The sequence below is a fragment of the Chrysochloris asiatica genome, unplaced genomic scaffold, assembly GCF_000296735.1.
Source record: "Chrysochloris asiatica unplaced genomic scaffold, ChrAsi1.0 scaffold00088, whole genome shotgun sequence".
NCBI classification, from domain to species: Eukaryota; Metazoa; Chordata; class Mammalia; order Afrosoricida; family Chrysochloridae; genus Chrysochloris; species Chrysochloris asiatica.
Genome location: NW_006408606.1, coordinates 2,647,152 through 2,667,219, shown reverse-complemented (window position 1 = coordinate 2,667,219; position 20,068 = coordinate 2,647,152). Strand labels below are relative to the sequence as shown.

The following is a 20,068-nucleotide window of genomic DNA, read 5'->3' as shown; positions in this document are numbered from 1 at the left end:
GAGGAGGGGAAGGTGGAGCACAGGGTAGGGAATAGACATAGGATAGTGGAGCACAATGTAGGGAATAGACACAGGATAATTTGGGTGCTTGGGGGTGGCACACTCTAGAAGGGAAGGGGGAAAGGAAAAACAAACTGGATGGGAGAATAGCTAGGCAGGTTTACATGGGCTAAATAGGACAGAGGTAAATAACAATGTAAAAAGCACCATGGAATAACAGGGCTTGTGGATACAAAGATTGAGGCATGGTGTGAATGGGTAAAAGTGGGGAAATGATGTTATGATGCTTGGCTGTCTGTTGGATTTTGGTTTCCCTTGCCTGCTATTGTAAAACAGAGTAACCCACAGGAGTGGATGAACAAAACCTATGCTTGTGGATGCAGTATGACAAGGGAGCAGACAATCTCTACATTGAGGATCATTCCCATCTCCTTGGTACAAAGGATCGACATGAATGAGGAACTTAGACATTGGCTACCCAAAATGGGAGACTACAAAGGCAAGAAGCTTTCAATAGGGAACCTAGCTCCACAGGATACAGGAAAGGTAGAATATCAACTGAATTGTTTCCAACCAGTCTGAATTGGGTTGATAAAAGTGAGGGGGAAAGGAGCCCTGTAGTTCAATAGGGAATGATTGCTATCAGGTCTCTCAGGGAGTGTTGGAAAAGTAAATGTAAAATGTTTGGTAACAAAAGGAGGAGAGTGGCTGATTTTGCAGTCCAGGAGCGGAGATCCCTGGAACCATCTAGGAATAGAAGCAGAGATGATGACATGGGCAGATGGACTGAATGGGGACTCTGGACTCAGGGAGGGAGAGGGGTTGTGAGCTGGCAGCCAGGGAGCAGATATGTGGGGTGTACCTTTTGGGTGTTTGATGATGCATGCTGTGTATTGTGATCATTGTAATGAAACAAAATACGACAGGATGAATGTAAAGATAATGTTCACTCATGTAACACATAATTCACAATAAAAACTGAAAAAAAAAAAGAACATAATAATACAGAAACAAAGTAAAAAGTCATTAAGAAGACAAGACGGAAGGAAAAGATCAAAAAAGGTGTCAGAAGAGACACTGAAACTTGCTCTCCAGCATAGAGATGCTAAAGTACCTTTATGTTGTTGTTAGGTGCCATCCAGTCCATTCTGACCCATAGCAACCCTGGTTTCCTAGGAGCAGCTGGTGAGCTTTAACCACCGACCTTGCAGTTCAAATCGACTTTGCAGTTCAAACCTTGGAAGCCAGAATGGCCAAACTGTGTCTGTCATACTTGAGACAAATTATCAAGAGGGACCAGTCACTAAAGAAGGACATCATGTTTTGTTTTGTTTTTTTGAATATTTTATTGTGAATTATATGCTAGTTTACATGGGAGAATATTAGTTTTAACTTCATCCTATCGTTTATCAATTCATTGCCATGGTTACAATCCCCTCCATGCATCATCAACCAAGTAAAGGGTATACCCTGCAAGCCTGCCCCCCAGTCGACAGTAAAAAGGCCCTCTCCCTCTCTGGATTAAAGTCCCCAGCCACTCCATCTCTCCACGTCATCATCTCTGTCTCTATCTCTGGTACTACTGTTTCTATGGGTAGGGTCCAGCACTCTGCTCTTCTCCCTTGATGGTTTCAGGGACCTCTGCTTCTGGACTGCATAGTCAATCACTCCCCTCCTTTTGCTACAAAACATCTATGTTTACATTTCCAACCCTCACAGTCAGTTCTGATAACAATTATTCACTATTGTACCACAAGAGTCCTAGCCCCATCTCCTTTCATCAGCCCAGCCCAGACAGATTGGATGCTACTCAGTGGAGATTCTACCTTCCTCTAGGAACCTTTTTGAAATCTTGTAAGCCAGTCACTTCTTGCCTTTGTAGCCCACACATTTTGGGTAGCCAATGTCCAAGTTTCCCCCTGGCTATCTATGTATGGAGGAGATGGGAATGATTCTTGCTGTAAAGATTTGTTTCCTGTTTTGATCTACTGCTTCCATAGGTGTAGGTCAAGTTCATCAAATTGTATCAGATTACTCTTTTTTTCCTCTTCTTTCACTTCTAGTTGAGCTCTGATCATCCAGTCAAGTGGGTATTATCTGCAAGTGTGGGTGTTCTTGTGCATATGCCCTCTCTTCTTATCAACTGGACACTTCACTCTCCACTCTAGTCCTCTGTGGCTATATCACTGACTCTGGGCTCAAAAGTTCCCAGGTCTTGCTACACTGCTGGCCTACCAGGTCTCCACCCAGGTTCACAGGAGTCTATTGAAAATTGTAGGGCTTTGCTTATCTTGGATCTCTTTCCTCTCCATATAAAGTTTGTAATTGTTTTTTCCATCTCTTTGAAGACTGTCATTGGAATCTTGATTAGGATTGCAGTATACTTATAAATTGCTTTGTGCAGTACTGACATTTTCACAATGTTAAGTCTTCCTATCCAGAGCATGGTACATTCTTCCATTTTTATAGGTCTCTTTCGATTTCTTGTAGTATTTATTGTGAATTATATGCTAGTTTTGTAGTTTTCTTTGTATAGGTCCTTTGTTTCTCTTCTTACATTTATTCCTAGATATTTCATCATTTGGGAGGCTATTGTAAATGGTATTGCTTTCCTAATGTCCTTTTCAGCACTGTCGTTTTTGGTATAGAGGAATCCAACTGATTTTTGTATGTTAATCTTATATCCTGCCACTTAGAAAGAGTTGTTGTTGTTGCTGTTTCAAACTTACCATGTTGACTTGTAAACAATATTCTACAAATCATTTGAATGATGATTTACAGGCTATAGTGAGATAGAGATGATTGTTGTTGCTGTTAAGTACTATCTAGTCAAGACTGACTCATAGCCACCCTATGTAGGGTTTCTGAAGAACAGCTGGTGGGTTTGAACTGCCAAACTTATGCTTTTGTAGTCCAGTGTTGATACTACAGCACCACACCAGGAGTCTAAATGTATTATCATTATGAGCAGATCATGTTACAAGAGTATGTTTGAAAAGTAAAAATGGGTTATAGGAAATAATTTAGTGGAAGCATAGTGACTCTAGGGGAAACACTGGACTACTAATCACAAGGTTGGCATTTTGAGCTCACCAGCCATTCTGGAAGAAAGATGGGGTTTTCTTCTCCCATACAGATTTTTTGTTATTATTAAGTGCTGTCAAGTCTGTTCCAACCCACAGTGGCCCAGCATAGGATTTCCAAGGAGTGGCTAGTGAGCTTGAACCACCAACCTTGTGGTTCAAACCCACATTGCAGTCTAACACATTAACCTGTAGTGCCACAGCCTAAGAAACACTGTACAGGTCACTGTAAATTGACCCTTATCAGTAGCAATAAGAGTCCTCATGTGACATTGTAGGATAAGCACTGGACTTCTAACCACAATATTGGCAGCTAGAATTCACAAGTTACTTCTTAGAAACTCTAAACAGGGTGTCTGTTAGTCAGAATTGATTCATAGTCACTTAAACAACCTAAATGGAGTAACTAATAATTGAGAGGCAAGATATAAACGTTTCATAAGATCACAAGTAGCTGATAAGTTTTGAAATAAAGCTGGTATAGGTAAGCTTAGAAAAGAGAGAAAGCAGTGGTAATCACATATGATGGCCTTAGTTTTCTCTGTAAAAAAATAAAATAAAAAAATGAGGCTCATCAATTAGGCATTGTGAACTTTATAGGAAATCAAATCCAATACCATTTTAATATTTTGCACTTCTACCAACATCATTTATGTGTGTCAACTGAGAGAAAATATATTAATACAAACTTTGCTTCCAAATTCTCAAATCTCATACATAGGCTCCAGTGCTACTAATGACATATTTCAGATTTATCCTGTCAGTATAGATCATAAAGGAACTCTTTTGATAAAGAAACTGATAAATGTTGTAGTTTCCTTGTCAGAGATACTTGTTCTAGGAGAATACGAAAGGTACTGATTGTTCATATTTGATTTGTAGAGGCTCTTATTTTTTATATCAGTGAAAAAAACAAAAACAAAAACAAAACAGCTACTCTAACTATTCCCATGTTTTTCTTTTGGTTTTCATAGCAGCATATCCATATTGGATATCTGACTATACAATGCTGCTTTGTCTTTAAATATTCTATAGTATCTCTCCTCTTACATTTATATCCTTCTAATAAGGAAGACCATAGAAGAATTGATGCATTTGAGTTATGGTGTTGGAGGAGAATATTGAATGTACCACCGACTGCCAAAAGAACAAATAGATCTGTGTGGGAAGAAATGCAGTCAGAGTGCTCCTTGGAGGCCAGGATATGTGCAAACTTTGCACATATTGTCAGGAGGGACCAGTCGCTGGAGAAGGATATCATGTTTGGAAGGGTGGAGGGTAAGAGAAAAAGAGGAAGATCCCCAGTGAGATGGATTGCAAAGTGGCAGCATCAATTGGCTCAAGCATGGCAACAATTGTGAGGTTGGCCCAGGACCTGGAAGAGTTTTGTTCTGTTGTGCATAGGGTTGCTGTGATTTGGTACCTACTTAATGGCACCTAACAACAACAACAACAACAATTAAGTCCTTAATGAGTCCATGGTACAGTAGTTAAACACTGGCTACTAATCAAAAGGTCAGTGGTTCTAACTACTTGCTGCTCTTTGGGATAAAGATGTAGCATTTTGTTTCCATAAACCCCATGGGACAAGCTTGAAAATCCTATGGGGCAGTTCTGTTCTGCCCTCTAAGGTCACTTTAAGTCAGAATCAAGTTGAAGGCATTGGGAATTAAATATTAAGTATTAGATTAGAATTTCTTTGTTCCACTATGGACGTTTTTATCCTCCATTTTTTAATAGCATATTTCATCCTTTTTAGAAGCAGACTATTTATTTTAATAAGATAAAAGGCTAGTTATCATGTGTAGCAAAATAATAGGAATGGTCACAAATACTCATGAGAGGACAGAAGTGCAAGAAGAGGTAATTAGTATTCATTCAGCATCAACAATATATAAATTACTTAATTTACTTCTAATGATAATTAATACTACAGACAGACTATGTTTCTGAGAGGCTAATTAAAGTGTGAAAAGATATGCTACTTGGGCAGCAGTAGCAACAGCAACAGCATCTTCTCTCCCTTTTCTTCCTTTCCTATTCTTGCTCTTCTTCCTCCAGTAGTTGGAAAATTTGGACTTGGTGATAGAAATGATGCTGGAGAATGAACAATAGATTTCTGCAAGACAAATGATTTATTTCAAATACCTTCTTTAGACAGCATAAGAGACGACTACACACATGGACCTCGCCAGATGGAACACATAGAAATCAAATTGACTACATCTGTGGAAAGAGAAGAAGGAAGATGTTTACCTGTGCTTTATTGATTAAGCAAAATTTTTCAATGATGTGGATCATGACAAGCTATGGACAACATAGTGAAGTATGAGTATTCCGGAACACTTAATTTTGCTCATGAGGAATCTGTACATGGCTCAAGAGGCAGATGTTCGAACAGAACATGGGAATAGTTAATGGTTTCAAATTAGGAAATGTGTGCAACAGGTTATATTCCTTCACCATACTTATTTAACCTGTATGCTGACTAAATAATCCAAGAAACTGGGATATATGAAGAAAAAATATCAGGATTGGAGGAAGACTCATTAACAACCTGCTATATGCAGATGATATAACCTTGCTTGAAAAAATAAAGAGGACTTAAAATACTGATAAAGATCAAAGATCACAGCCTTTGGTATGGATTGCATCTCAGTGTAAAGAAAACAAAAATCCTCACGACTGGACCAATAAACAACATTCTTACCAGTGGAAAAAAAGATGGAAGTTGTCAAGGACTTCATTCTTCTGGGGTCAGTCATCAACATTCACGGAAGCAACAGTCAAGAAATAAAACAACATAGGTTGTTGTTGTTAAGTGCCGTTGAGACGATTCTGACCCATAGTGACCCTAGCATTAGGCAAATGTGCTGCACAAGACCTTTTTAAAATGTTGAAGAGAAAAGATGTCAGCTTGAGGACTGTTTTTCCTGACCTAAGCCATATTTTACTTAATCTCACATGCATGTGAAATTTGGACAGTGAATAAGGAAGATTGTAGAAAAAATTATGCTTTGAGTTATGGTGTTGGAGGAAAAATATTGAAAGTACCATGGGCTGCCAAAAGAACCAAGAGATTTGTGTTGGAAGAAGTGCATCCAGAGTGCTCCTTGGAGGCCAGGATGGCCAAACTTCGTCTCTCATACTTCAGACATGCTTGCAGGAAGGACCAATCACTGGAGCAGGGTATCATGTTTGGTAGGGTGGAGGGTCAAAGAAAAAGTGGAAGACCCCCAGTGATATGGATTGGCAGAGTGGCAGCATCAATGGGCTCAATTGTGGCAACAATTGTGAGATTGTCCCAGGACTAGACAGTGTTTCGTCTGTTATGCATAGGGTTGCTATGAGTGGGTACCAACTCAATGGCACCTAACGACAATAACAACAGTGGTCAAAATAGTCTGGCACTGGTTCAAGGAAAGATACAGGGATCAATGGAAGAAATTTGAGATTCCAGAAATTAACCCAACTGGTCTTGGATAAAGGGCAAAACTACTTTGAATGGGGAAGACATAGTCTCTTCAACAGATGGTGCTGGCAGAACTTGAAATCTATATGCAAAAGATTGAAACAAGAAGTTTACCTTATGTCATGAACAAAAACTAGCTTAGCATGGATTAAATATCTAAATGTGAATCCTAGAATTATAAAGGTCAACAAAGAAAATATAGGTACTATTTTTTGTGTGTGGAGAAGAGTAGGTTTATGAGATGGTAACTGAACTCAGAATTTTTCTGCTTTGGCAATATTGCTTTCTGTCCTTAACGAAAAGACAGTCTCTGTTAGGTTTCTTTCTTTCTGTGTTTGGTTTTTAAGTTTTAATTGTGGATTGGGCGATAGTTTACATGGGAGAACATCAGCTTTACGTTCATCCTATGCTATTTCGTTTCATTGCAATGGTTACAATCCCCTCCCTGCATTATCATTCATCATTCAACAGCATTTGTGTCCATTCCTTCAGTTTATTTATTTATTTATTTTTGAAGGGGGAGGTGTACACTGAAGCACTCAGAAATATACAAAAATTTAAACAAACAAAGGGCACACCTTGCAAGCCTGCTCCAGGCCACAAGCATACAACTCCTCTCATTCCCTGAGTCCAGGGTCCCCGGCAGCTCCATCTCTCCACATCATCATCTCTGTCTCCATCTCTGGTGTCACTGCTTCTCTGGTTAGGGTCCCACACTCCATTCTTCTCCCTTGATGGTCCCAGGGTCCTCTGCTTCTGGATCACTACCTCCATTTGTTATAAAACGTCTACCTTTACATTTGCAACACTCACAATCAGTCCTGATAGTAATTATTCACTATTGAGCTACAAGAGTCTTATCCCCATCTCCTTTCACCAGCCTGGTCTAGACAGGTTGGAAACCACTCAGTGGAGATTCTACCTTCCCTCATACCCTCGAAAACTAGGCTCCCTCTTGAAAGCATGTAAGCCGTCACTATGTGCTTTTGTAGTCTCCCCATTTTGGGTAGCCAATGTCTAAGTTGTTGATCTCTGTCAACCCTGTTTATTGAGGGTGTGGGAATGATCCTCACTGTAAAGATTCATTCCCTCTTTTGAGACCTATACTACAACTGTCAGTATACGTCAAGTTCATCAAATTGTAATGCATTACTCTTTTTTTCCTCTTCTTTCTTCCTTTAGTTGAGTTCTGATCATCCAGCCATTGAAGTCAGGTCAAATTGTTATCTGCAAGTATGAGTGTTCTTGTGCATCTCCCCTCATTTCATATCAACTGGACACTTCACTCTCTGCTCTAGACCTCTGTGGCCATATCCCTGTCCCTGGGTCCAGGATTCACCAGGTCTCACCATAATACTGGCCAACCAGGTTTCAATCCAGGTTGACAGGCATCTGTTGAACGTGGTTGGACTTAGCTCACAACTTCATTGCTGTCCCCCCCCACCCCCCCATTCTCTTATTGGTAGACCAACATGGTCACCAGAAGGAACATATGCCTACTTGTGTATTCCACTTAAGACTCAGTCTTAGAAGGGGGTTTTCTCTGAGGGGACCCAACTTCTTGACCTGTTGGCTCCCCGGTGAACAACTTGCTTATTCATTTCAGTCGGATTGCTGTTATTGTTGTGTTGGTCTGTCTTTCAGGAAGTATTTTATATTCTAGCCACTCCAGGCTGGTCTGCTTTCCCTTTCAAGTGGAAATTTCCTACCTGAGAAAATTCTGGATAGAGATATGGATTCCACCTATGATCTTATGCAATGCAAAGGCTCTGCAGGTAGCCTCCTTCCCTGGGTAAGTTCTAGCCCCATTTTAGGTATTCTAATCTCTGGTAGCGTAGTGGTTATGAATCAGGCTGCTAACCCCAAGGTTGGCAGTTAGAACTACTAGCTGTTCCGTGGGAAGAAGATGAGGCTTTCTGCTCCCGTAAAGATTTACACCTTCAGAAACCCTGTGCAGGGTCACTATGAGTCAGAACTGATTTAAAGGCTCTAATACAGAGTGTTTATAAACTACCAAACATTTGTGAGAATTACACAAACCAAAAAAGATGAACTAGATGATTCAGACATACTAACATTTAGAAACTTATGTTCATTAAAATTTTTCACCAAAAGAGTAAAAAGGGAATCCACAGAAGGGGAGAAAATATTTTGGAATGACATATCAGACAAGAGACTAGTTTCTAAAATCTATAGGAAACTAAAACACCTCTATAAGGAAAAGACATATAACCCAATTAAAAAATAGGTATAGGACACCAAGGAAGACATATGAGCAGCCAACAAAAATATGAAGAAATGCTCATGATTATTAGCCATTATAGAGATGCAAATTAAAACAGCAATAAGATATCATCTCACAACACCAATTACAGCAAAGTTGAAAAAAAAAAAAAAACAGGGGACAATAAATGCTGGCGAGGTTGTGGAGAGACAGGGAGTCTTCTACATTTATGGTGGGAATACAAAAGTGTACAAACACTCTAGGAAACAGTATGGTGTTTCCTCAGAAATTTGGAAATATAAATACCTATGATCCAGCAATTCCTTTACTTGGTATAAATCCACAAGAAATATGAGCCAGAACACAAGCAGATATATGCACACCAATGTTTATTGCAGCACTATTCACAATAGCAAGTTGGAGACAGTGTACATTCCCATAAGTGGATGAATATATAAACACACTTTGCTACATACAAACAATAGAATATTATGCTACCTTAAAGAATATCCAGGAAGCTGCAAACCACCTCATAACATAGATGAATCTTGAGGATATTATGCTGAGTGAAATTAGTTAATCACAAAAAAGGACAAATATTGTATAAGTCCATTATTGTAAAAGCTAAAGAAAAGATACACATACTAAAAAGAGAAAAAAATAAATGTTGGTTATCAGGGTGGGAGGGAGGAGATGGTAGAGGGGATAGACACATCATAGTTCAAGTGTGGGGGAGGGCAGTACACAAGAAGGGGGAGGGGGTAGAAGAACATGGTAGATGGGAGAACACTTAGGCAGGTTTGCATGAGCTGAAATGGACAGAGGTAATTAATGATGTATCCTTTATTTTGGAACAATTGGGCTCTGTGATACAGGGATCGAGGCATAGTCTGAATAGGTAAAAGAGGGAAAATAATGCTAAAATGCTTGTCTGTCTTATGAATATTTGTTATCTTTGCCTACTATTTGTGAAATAGACACCTGAGTGAGATAGAAAGGAATATCCCATCTTCAGCCTATAACTCAATGGAATACCTAAAAGGGGTGCTAGAACTTGCCCAGTGAAAGAGTCTACTTGGTGGAGCCTTTGTAGGGTATAAGACCTTAGGTGGAATCCTGATCCCCATTCAGAACCTTCTGAGTTGGGACATTCTCACTTAAAAGGACAGTGGACCAGTCTGGAGCAGCTAGAGAAACAGAAGATACTTCTTGAAAGAAAGACCAGCAGGAAAAAACAAAAACAAAAATGACAGTCTGATTGGCTACTACAAGAATAAGCCAATTGTTCAGTGGGGAGAGCAATAAAGTCCCTTCAGGACAAACCCCCTTCCAAGATTGAAACTCAGAGAGAATACATGATCAGGCATGCAAGCCTGCTGGCAGCCACGTAGGACTACTGGTGAATGGAAGTGGGGGAAAAGCACCAATGAAGATATGGGCTAAGTTCGACCATGTTTCACAGACTACCATCGACCTGGAGATGAGAGACAAGAGGAAGGGATGATTTGTCCGATGTATGGTGAGACCTAGAGACTTCTGGTCCCATGGACAGTGATATAAGCCACACAGAACTAGAACTGAGAGTAAAGCGTCCAACTGATATTAAGTGAGGGGAGAAGCACAATTGATGATCAGCCCTCGACTCAGTAAGATTAAAAAAAAAAAAAAAAATTATAGAGGAAACAGTGTAAGTTACAGAACTTGTCCTTTGTTTTTAAAAAATGATTATGCATTTCTGAGTGCTTTTGTGTACATTAAAAAACAAAAACTAAAAAAACAAGGGAATAGAAGCAAATACTGTTGAATGATGATGCATGGAGGGGATTATAATCATTGCGATGAAACGCTGAGTATAAAACTGATGTTCTCCCATGTAAACTATCACTCAATTCACAATAAAACTTAAAATAAAAAGATATACAGCTTATATATATATCAAAATTTAGATTTTAAATCTTCATTTTTGAAGAGTCCAATTTTTTCTCTTGTCTTTCAAATAATTTTCAACAACTACATTGTCTCATATTTCTCTAGTTTTCAATGGATTAAAACATTTAACTTCTAATCTGATAAAGCAATGAGTTAGTTACGTATATATTTTTTCTAACAGTTTCAATTCCCTCATCTAGAAAAATAAGAGTATGTAGACACAAAATATTCTTCCTAATTTTTTATGATAGCTACTGTACAGAGCAAGTGTACATGCGAGATTTAAGCATTTAATGTTGCTCTCTATTTTCAGCAGTAGATAGTATTAGCATGAAAACAAAACAAAGCTATACGATAATACAAATAAAGGGTTTGCTCCATATCCTGTACATAGAATAGATTACCACTTCCAAACAATCAGGTTCTAACTTTGTTAAAAATAAATTACTAATTTTTTTTCTCATCTTTATGGAAAAAAAAAAAACAAAAACACGACACAACAAAGTGTTCCATTGTAGTGACCTTGGGAATAAGTCTAAGCAGTTCTTAGACTGAATCATAACTGGCAAACTGTTTGTTTTGGAATTCATTTTAATTCAAGAAACGTTTAGTGAACACCTGTGTTTGAAAGTCAGTGCAATTAACATTAGGAAAGTGGTAGTGCATTCTGAAGTTATTTGATTTTAAGCTCTGTGATTTGTTTCAAACATTAGGTCTGAACAACTTGAGACACAAACTGGGAGTTCTTGTTTTGTCCCTGTTAAAACTGCAAAGAAAAGAACTTTCAGAGTAGAGAAATCCATGACATCATTCTTTGTACTGGTAGACATTCTTATGCAATTCTGTCCAATAAGCACTTGATACATTGTTTTCTAAGCACTCACACAACAATGAGTATCATAGATGTGAATGATACATTGGCATACACCTCTCCTTAGCTTTTGGGCTTCTTCTACTACTCATGCATTTTCCATGTAGTTCAGCTGCCAAATCTCACACCTAAAGGGTCAATCCTTCACTGCATGTATTTTAAGTAAAATTCCACGTCTACTTCCAAACTGATGTCTATACCAAGGGATTTCCAACCATTTAGAGAGAAAAAAAAAAAATAGCTAGGAGGTAGACATATCATTGGTAGTATCTCACTTACAAATGATTCATGCAGACTTGTAGACTTCCCTCACTTGCTAATGACCAGTGCAGATCTTCCTACTGGTTGTTGCAAGATTTTCATTACATGTTCTATGTAACTGACTACACTATTTATAAAAAAACAAACTGAAAACTAGACTATTTTCTTTCCAACACTGCTAGATTTAACTGGAGGGATAATTTCCTGCTGTCACTGCAGTGTATTGTTTGGAAAGTGATCTCGAGTTAAAATAGCTCGGTTGGTAGTCAATACAAATCCACAAAGCCACTTGGCACTGACTTTGCCTAGCCACTTGAAAGAAACGACAGGAGATATACATGTGGTACCAATATAATGCAGAGTACTGGGAGCAAAAGAGGAAAGGACTGAGTTTCCACTTTGTTACTGTTAGGCTTTTGGACTGCTTGTAAAAAGATATAGGTCAGACAACTCAGTGTTGGATTTCGTTCTACACTTTGCAAGTTCAATGATTAATGTGTAGCAGTGACCTATTTACTTGTAAATGTGCTTTTCTCAACAATTACATATTATTCTGCACCTGCCTATGGTAGAGAATCTTAAGTAGGATTATTGGTAATACTGGAGTCCTGGTGTGGCACTACAGGTTAGCAATAGCACTGTATTGCTAAACCCAAGGTTAGCAGTACAAAACAACCAGCCGCTCGTCAGAAACCCTATAAACGGTCGACATAGTAAGAACCTACTCTACTGTACTTAGCATAAACAACACTATTTGTAATACTGGAGCTATGGTGGCACTATAGGTTAGGCACTGGACTGCTAATCACACGGTTCACAGTTCAAGCCCATCAGACAATCCAAGGGTGGAAATTGAGATTGCCTGTTGCCATAAAGATACACAGTCTAATAATTTTTTTAAAAAATTTGTATTGTCAGAACTTCTTTGTAGTTGTTGTTTGTAAGTGCTGTCGAGTCAGTTTCAACTCATAGTGATGCTGTGTAGGGTTTCTAAGTGCACCTTTATGGGAACAACTGTGGGTTTGAAGGGTCAACCTTGTGGTTCATAGACTAGTGTTTAATGAACTTCTTTGTTGTTGCTAGGTGTTTGGAGTCAGCTCTAAATCAGAGTGATCCTATGCACAACATAATGAAACATTACCCAGTCCTACAACACCCTCACAATTGTTACACTTGAGTCCATTGTTGCTGTTGCTGTGCCAACCCATCTTGTGTGGGTCTTTCTCTTTTTTGATGACCTTCCACTTCAACACCAGGATGTCCCTCTCCAGGAACTTGTTGCTCCTGAAAACACGTCCGAAGTATGAGAGACAAAGTTTGCCATCCATCTGGCTCTCCTTCTTCCAACACATACTTATTTGTTCTTCTGGCAGTCTCTGGTGCTTTCAGTATTCTTCTCCAACTCCATAACTCAGAAGCATCAATACTACTACAGTTTTCCTTATTCATTGCCCAATTTTCATGTGCATATGAAGCTATTGAAGATATCATGGCTTGGGTCAGGTGGACCTTAGTCCTTCCACTGACATTTGTTTTCTTTACATTGAGGTGTAATCTATACTGAAGACTGTGGTCCTTGATCTTCAGCAATAAGTGTTTTAAGTACTCTTTGATTTTAGTAAGCAAGGTTGTATAATCTGCATATTATAGATTGTGCATCCAATTCTGATGCACGTTCTTCTTCATATAACTTGGCTTCTTGGGCTATTTACTCAGCATACAGATTTAATAACTATGGTAAAAGGATATAACCCTGGCATACACCTTTTCTGATTCTAACCCTTCAGTATTCCCTTGTTCTGTTGTAATGACTGCCTTTTGGTCTGTCTAAAGGCTCCTGTGAAGGAGCTCTGGTAGTGTAGTGGTTACAAATCGGGCTGTGAACCTCAAGGTCAGCAGTTTGAAACTAGCAGCTGTTCCAAGGGAGAAAGATGAGGCTTTCTGCTCCCCTAAAGATTTACAGCCTTGGAAACCCTTTACAGGGTCACTATGAGTCGGAACTGACTCCATGGCACATCACAACAACATAGGCTCCTGTGAGCACAATTAATTAATTTGGAATGCCCATTCTTTGCAGTATTATCCATAGCTTTTCATGATTCACATAGTTAAATGCCTTCACATGTAAACATCTTTCTAGTACTCTCTGCTTTCAGGCAAGATCCATCGGATATCGGCAATGGTATCTTTTATTCCATGCCCTTTTCTGAATCTGGCTTGAATTTCTGGCAGTTCCTTGTTGATACATTGTTGTAGACATTTTTAAATTATCATCAGCAAAGTTTTTCTTGTATGTGTCATTAATGATATTGTCTGATGATTTCTACATGCCATTGGGTTTCTCTCTTTGGAATGAGCACAAATATGGATCTTTTCTAATCATTTAGTCAGATCACTGTCTTGCAAGTTTTGTGGCACAGATGAAAGAGTGCCTCTAGTGTTCATCAGTTTATTGAGATATTTCAACTTGTATTCCATCAATTCCTGGAGCTTTTCTTTTCATCTTCCTTTATTGTTTGTTGTTCTTTGTTGTCAAGTGCCATGGAATTGCTTTAGACTCATTGCGACCCTATAAGTAGTTTCCAAGTTCGCCTTCTCAGGGGTTGATAAATTTCTAGACTAATAATAACATCATCAGCAACAACAAAAGTCATTAAACACTAGTGACATATTAATGATTGTACTGTGCATTTGAAAGACATCTTCTATACATGTATAGTCACAGACACTAAAAACTTATAGTTTCTAATTGATAAAGTAGAATATAAGTAGTTGAGCAAGTTCAAAATTATTATTATTATTATTATTTTTAACTTGGGTATAGCAGTTAGTGATAGGCTCAGGAAATTCAAAGAGATAAAGACTATGAAGATAAGTGACTAATTTCCTCATTTTTTCCCTGTAAAAATAAAGAAACCAGAAAAGGGAATCAAGAGTAGAGCAAGAAGAAAGAGGAATCATTTTGCAAAGCATTTTTGAAATGCTTTGCTGATCAACCTACATGGTCTGTGTGCTCATTCCCACACAGCATTTTGCTTTTCTGGATGATTATTGTGGATGGAAAAAGCTCAACATCTTATCTTATCCTGTTTCCTTTTGTTCTTGAAACAGATGGAGACACATGCTCTGTGTAGACTGTTTATTTGTTTTGTTTCGGGTTGCTTTTTTTGCTTTATTTAATTTTTTAACATAACATGTCTTAAGGTTTAGAGGTTTGATTTATATTACTAATATAAAATATTTATTATAAATTAATATTTTATTAAGATTCCTATAAATATTTGGCAATAGTTCCAGTGTTACTTAAATCTACAGAATTGTTTCTGTTCTGACATCAATATTCCAGGTGATATATGGTAAGTATGATGTCTTTTAAAAGTAGATTATGTGAATTAAAAAAAGAAAAAGTAAATTATTTATGGGATCATTTGCTAATTAAGGCTTCTCCTTGCTTCAGATGATTTTAGAGAGGAAATGCTTTCAATTCCTATGAGAAACACAGTTTTTGAAGTAACCATAAAATAATTCTTTGCTGTGTGGGGATTTAATTTGTTCATAAAAATGAGAACATTCTACTATTTAAAGATATTATTGTCACTTTATATTAATTCATTTTATTGACTCATTTAAAGAAATTATCGTCACTTTATATTAATTCATTTTATTGACTCATTTAAAGATATTATTGTCACTTTATATTAATTCATTTTATTGACTCAAATTTTTGATAATTTGACACAGTAGATATTTTAAAGGCTTCAGGTACATGAATTTTTTGTTAGGTGCTGTTAAGTCCATTCCAACTGATAGTGACCTTATCACAACAAAATGAAACACTGCCGCCAAATCCTCTGCCATCCTTCCAAACCTTGATAACCTTGAGTTCCTTGGTGCGGTCACTGTTCTAATCCAGAAAAGAGTTGGGGGGAGGGGTCTCACTTTTCTCTGCTCATCATTCTCTTTACCAAGCATGATGTTCCTCCCCAGGAACTGATCGTTCCTGACAACATATCCAAAGTATGAGAGACAATGTTTGCTATCCTAGCATCTAAGGAGTTATCTGGTTCTATTAGAAATACGTCCATTGGATTCTTGGTTGCTTGGTCCATGATTGTTGATAGTGGGTCCAAGTAAAATGAAGTATTTTACAACTTCAATATTTTATTTATTAAGTTGTTATTTATTGGTCCAATAGTGAGTATTTTTGTTTTTGTTTAGGGGCAAATCATACTGTGCATTTTGATCTTCATCAGTAAGTATTTTATATCTCTCTTTGCTCTCAGGAAACAAAGCTGTATCATTGGCATACACAAATTATTAATTACTTTTTCCCCAATCCTGATGCCAAGTTCTTATTCATATAATCCAGTTCCTCAAATTATTTGCCTAACATTCTGATTAAATACGTATGGTGAAAGGATACAACCTTAACTCACACGTTTCCTAATTTTAAACTATTCAGTGTACCTTTTTCCTGTTTGAACAATTGCTTCTTGGTCTAGGTACAGGTCATTCATGAGCACAATGAAATGTGCACATATATTCTTTGCTTTCAACCAAGATCCATCTGACACCAGCAATTCTATGTCTCATTCCAAGTCCTAGTCTGTAACTGGCTTTAGCCTCTGGAAATGCCCTGCTAGTGTACTGTTGAATTTTTTAAAATTATCTTTAGCAAACTTTTACTTACATGTCATATTAATGATATTGTTTGATCATTTCTGCATTCCATTTGGTCACCCCTATTGGAATGGGCACAGATACGGATATCTTCCAATTAGTTGGCAAAGTAGCTGCCTTCCAAATTTCTTAGCATAGGTGAATGTTTGCCAAAAGTGCTACTTCAGTTTGTTGAAATATTTCAATTTGTATTCCATCAATTCCCAGAATCTTGTTCTTAGGAGCATCTTGGAGGTTTTCCTTCAGTACTATGGGTTCTTGATAATATACTACCTCTTAAAATGGTTGAACATCAACCATTTCTTTTTGGAACAGTGTTTCTGTGTATTCCTCCAATCTTCTTTTGATTCATTCAATATTTTGCTGGTAGAATTCTTCAATATTTCTAATTGAGGCTTGAAATTTTTCTCAATTTTTCTGCTTGAGGAATGCTGAGCATGCTGAGGAATTTCTTCTCTTTTTTGTTCTCTGTCTCCAGGTCTTTGTACATTTAATTGTAATACTTGAGTTTTTCTTCCTAAGCTGTACTCTGACATTTTCTGTCCACCTAATTTCTTCCATTTACTTTAACATCTCTAGACTAGAGAACAAATTTAAGAGTTTCTTCTGGCATCCATTTTGTTCTTTTTTTTTTTCTTGTCTTCTTAATGTCCTTTTGCTTTCTTCCTGTATGATGTTTTGATGTCCTCCACAGCACTGGTAGTGTAGTGGTTACAAATTGGACTGCAAACTACAAGGTCAGCAGTTCAAATCTACTAGCCTTTCTGCAGGAGAAAGATGAGGCTTTCTGCTCCCGTAAAGATTTACAGCCTCAGAAACCTCATAGGGTTGCTATGAGTCAGAACTGACTCCACAGCACATAACAACAACAACAACAACAGCTCTTCTGGTATAAGGTCACTAGTGTCTAATACATCATATCTGTTCTTGAGATGATCTCTAAATTCAGGTGGGATATGTTCAATATCAAATTTGGCTCTTGAGGACTTGTTTTAAGTTTCTTCAGCTTCAGCCTGAACTTAAATATGACCAATTGATGATCTGCTCCACAGTCTGGCAGATGGTATGACCGTCTCTTCCCACAGAAGTAGCAAATTTGATTTCTGTGTATTTTATATGGTGATTCCATGTGTATAGTTGTCTTTTATGTTGTTTAAAACAGTATTTGCAAGGAATAAGTGATTGGTCTTGCAATTATTTTTTTCATTTATTCTCCAGCATGATTTCTATCACCAAGGCCATAGTTTCCTGCTACTGATTCTTCTTCTTCTTTCCAATCTTCTCATTCTAATCAACATTAATATCAATATATCTTGATTGCATGCCTGATCTATATAAGGTGGAAGATATTGGTGGAATTATTCAATTTCATCATCACTAGTTTTAGTCATTGATGCATAAATTTGAATGATCATGATATTAATTAGTTTTAATTGTAGGCGTATGGATATTAACCTATTGAGACAGCATTATGCTTAAAGATAGATCATGAAATATTCTGTTTGTTGAAGAATCCACCACCATTCCTCTTTAATTTGTCAATCCAGCCATTTTCAACCATATGATTGTCACTTTCAGAATGACCAATGTCAGTACATTTCAGCTCACTAATGCCTAGGATGACAACTTCCAATTTTCCTAGGTTAATATTTTGTACATTCTATGTTCAGAGTACTAATGGATATTTACAGATAATAAAGTTGACACTTTACTACATTTGTGTCATTTGTGTTATGCCAATGAAGCTTTACTCCATTTGTGTTATCATGGCCAGCTCTTCTATTAGAAGCCAGCTCTTCTTCAGTGGAATTTTGAAAGACTTTCATCCTAAGGGGGACATCTACCATTAATATATCTGACAATATTCTGTTGCTAATTATTGTGTTTTAGTATCCAAGATTCTACTGTTCACTGCAATTCAAAAGGACTTTAGTGGCTAAACATTCAGAATTAGCCTGTCTCTCCTTCCTAGTCATAGTCTTAAAACTCAGTGGAAACTCAACCATGGATGTACTCTGTGTTTGTTTGTAGTTAGATGCTGTTGAGTCAGTACAAACTTGTAATAAATATGGACAATTGAATGAAGCATTGGCTAATCCTGTACCAACCTCACAATCATTGCTATGCTTGAGCCGATTGCTGCTGCCAATGTGCCAATCCACCTCTTTGGGGGTATTGCTATTTTTGTTGACTCCCCAATTTACTAAACATGATGTCCTTCTACAGGGACTGGTCCTTCTCGATAATATGACTAAAGTCTGGACATCCTGGCTTCTAGGGAGTTTTGTGGCTATCTTCTTCCATCATAGATTTGTTTGTTCTTTGGGCAGTGATTTTAGTATTCACCTCCAACATCATAATTCAAATACTTTGATTATTTTATGACCTTCCTTATTCACTGTTCAACTTTAATATGCTTGTGAGGTTATTGAAAATACCATGGCTTAGGTCAGGTGCACCTTAATCTTCAAACTGACATCTATTCTCTTGAACAATTTAAAGAGGTCTTGCTCAGCAGATTTGTCTAATGCAATGCTTCATTTGATTTCTTGACTTCTGCTTCCATGAGTGCTGATGGTTGATTTGAGCTAAATGATGTCTTTGATAACTTCAAACTTTTCTCCATTTATCTTGATGTTACTTATTCATCCAGTTGTGAGGGTTTTTGTTTTCTTTACATTGAAGTTTAATCCATACTGAAGACTGTGGACTTTGATCTTCATCAGTAATATTTTAAGTCCTCCACTTTCAACAAGGAAGGTTGTATCATCTACATATGGCAGGTTGTTACTGAGTCTTCCTCAAATCCTAATACCATGTTCTTCTTCATATAATTCATCTTCTCGGATTATTTGCTCATCACACAGTTGAATAAGTATGCTGAAAGAATACACAAGATATATAACTTTTCTAAGTTTAAAACAATAAGTGTTAAATTGTTCTGTTTGAGCAACTGTCTCTTTGTTTATGTACCAATTCTTCATAAGCACAATAAAGTGTTCAGAAATACTCATTCACTACCATGTTGTCCATAGCTTGTCATGAGCCACATAATTGATAGTCTTTGTGTAGCCAACAAATCACAGGGTAAAGTCTTAGTGATATTCTCTGATTTCAGCCTAGATCCATCTGACATTATCAGTGATATCTCTCCCTGTCAATGTGCTGTTGGAACCATTTTTAATTATCATTAGCAAAATTCTACTTGTACATGGTATTAATGATATTGTCCAATGATTTCAGCATTTTGTTGGGTCACCTCTTTTTGGAATGAGCACAAATATGGGTTTCTTCCAGTCAGTTGTCCAGGTAGCTGTCTTACAAATTTCTTGACATAGATTAATGAGTGCCTCCAGTATTACACAAATTTGTTAAAAGATTCAAATTTGCATTTAAACAGTTCCTAGAAACTTGTTCTTTGCCAATGCCTTCAGTGCACCTTGGACTTCTTCCGTCAATATCATTGGGTTTTGATCATACGCTACCTCTGGAAATGGTTGAACACTGACCTTTTTTGTCAATAACAACAGCCTTGTCTGGCTTGCGTC

At 37.5% G+C, this 20,068-nt stretch overlaps 1 pseudogene; it reads left to right on the top strand.

Moving 5' to 3' along the window:
* The first annotated feature begins 10,323 nt into the window (after window positions 1-10,323).
* Window positions 10,324-20,068, top strand: part of LOC102836720 — a 10,895-nt pseudogene continuing 1,150 nt past the window's right edge.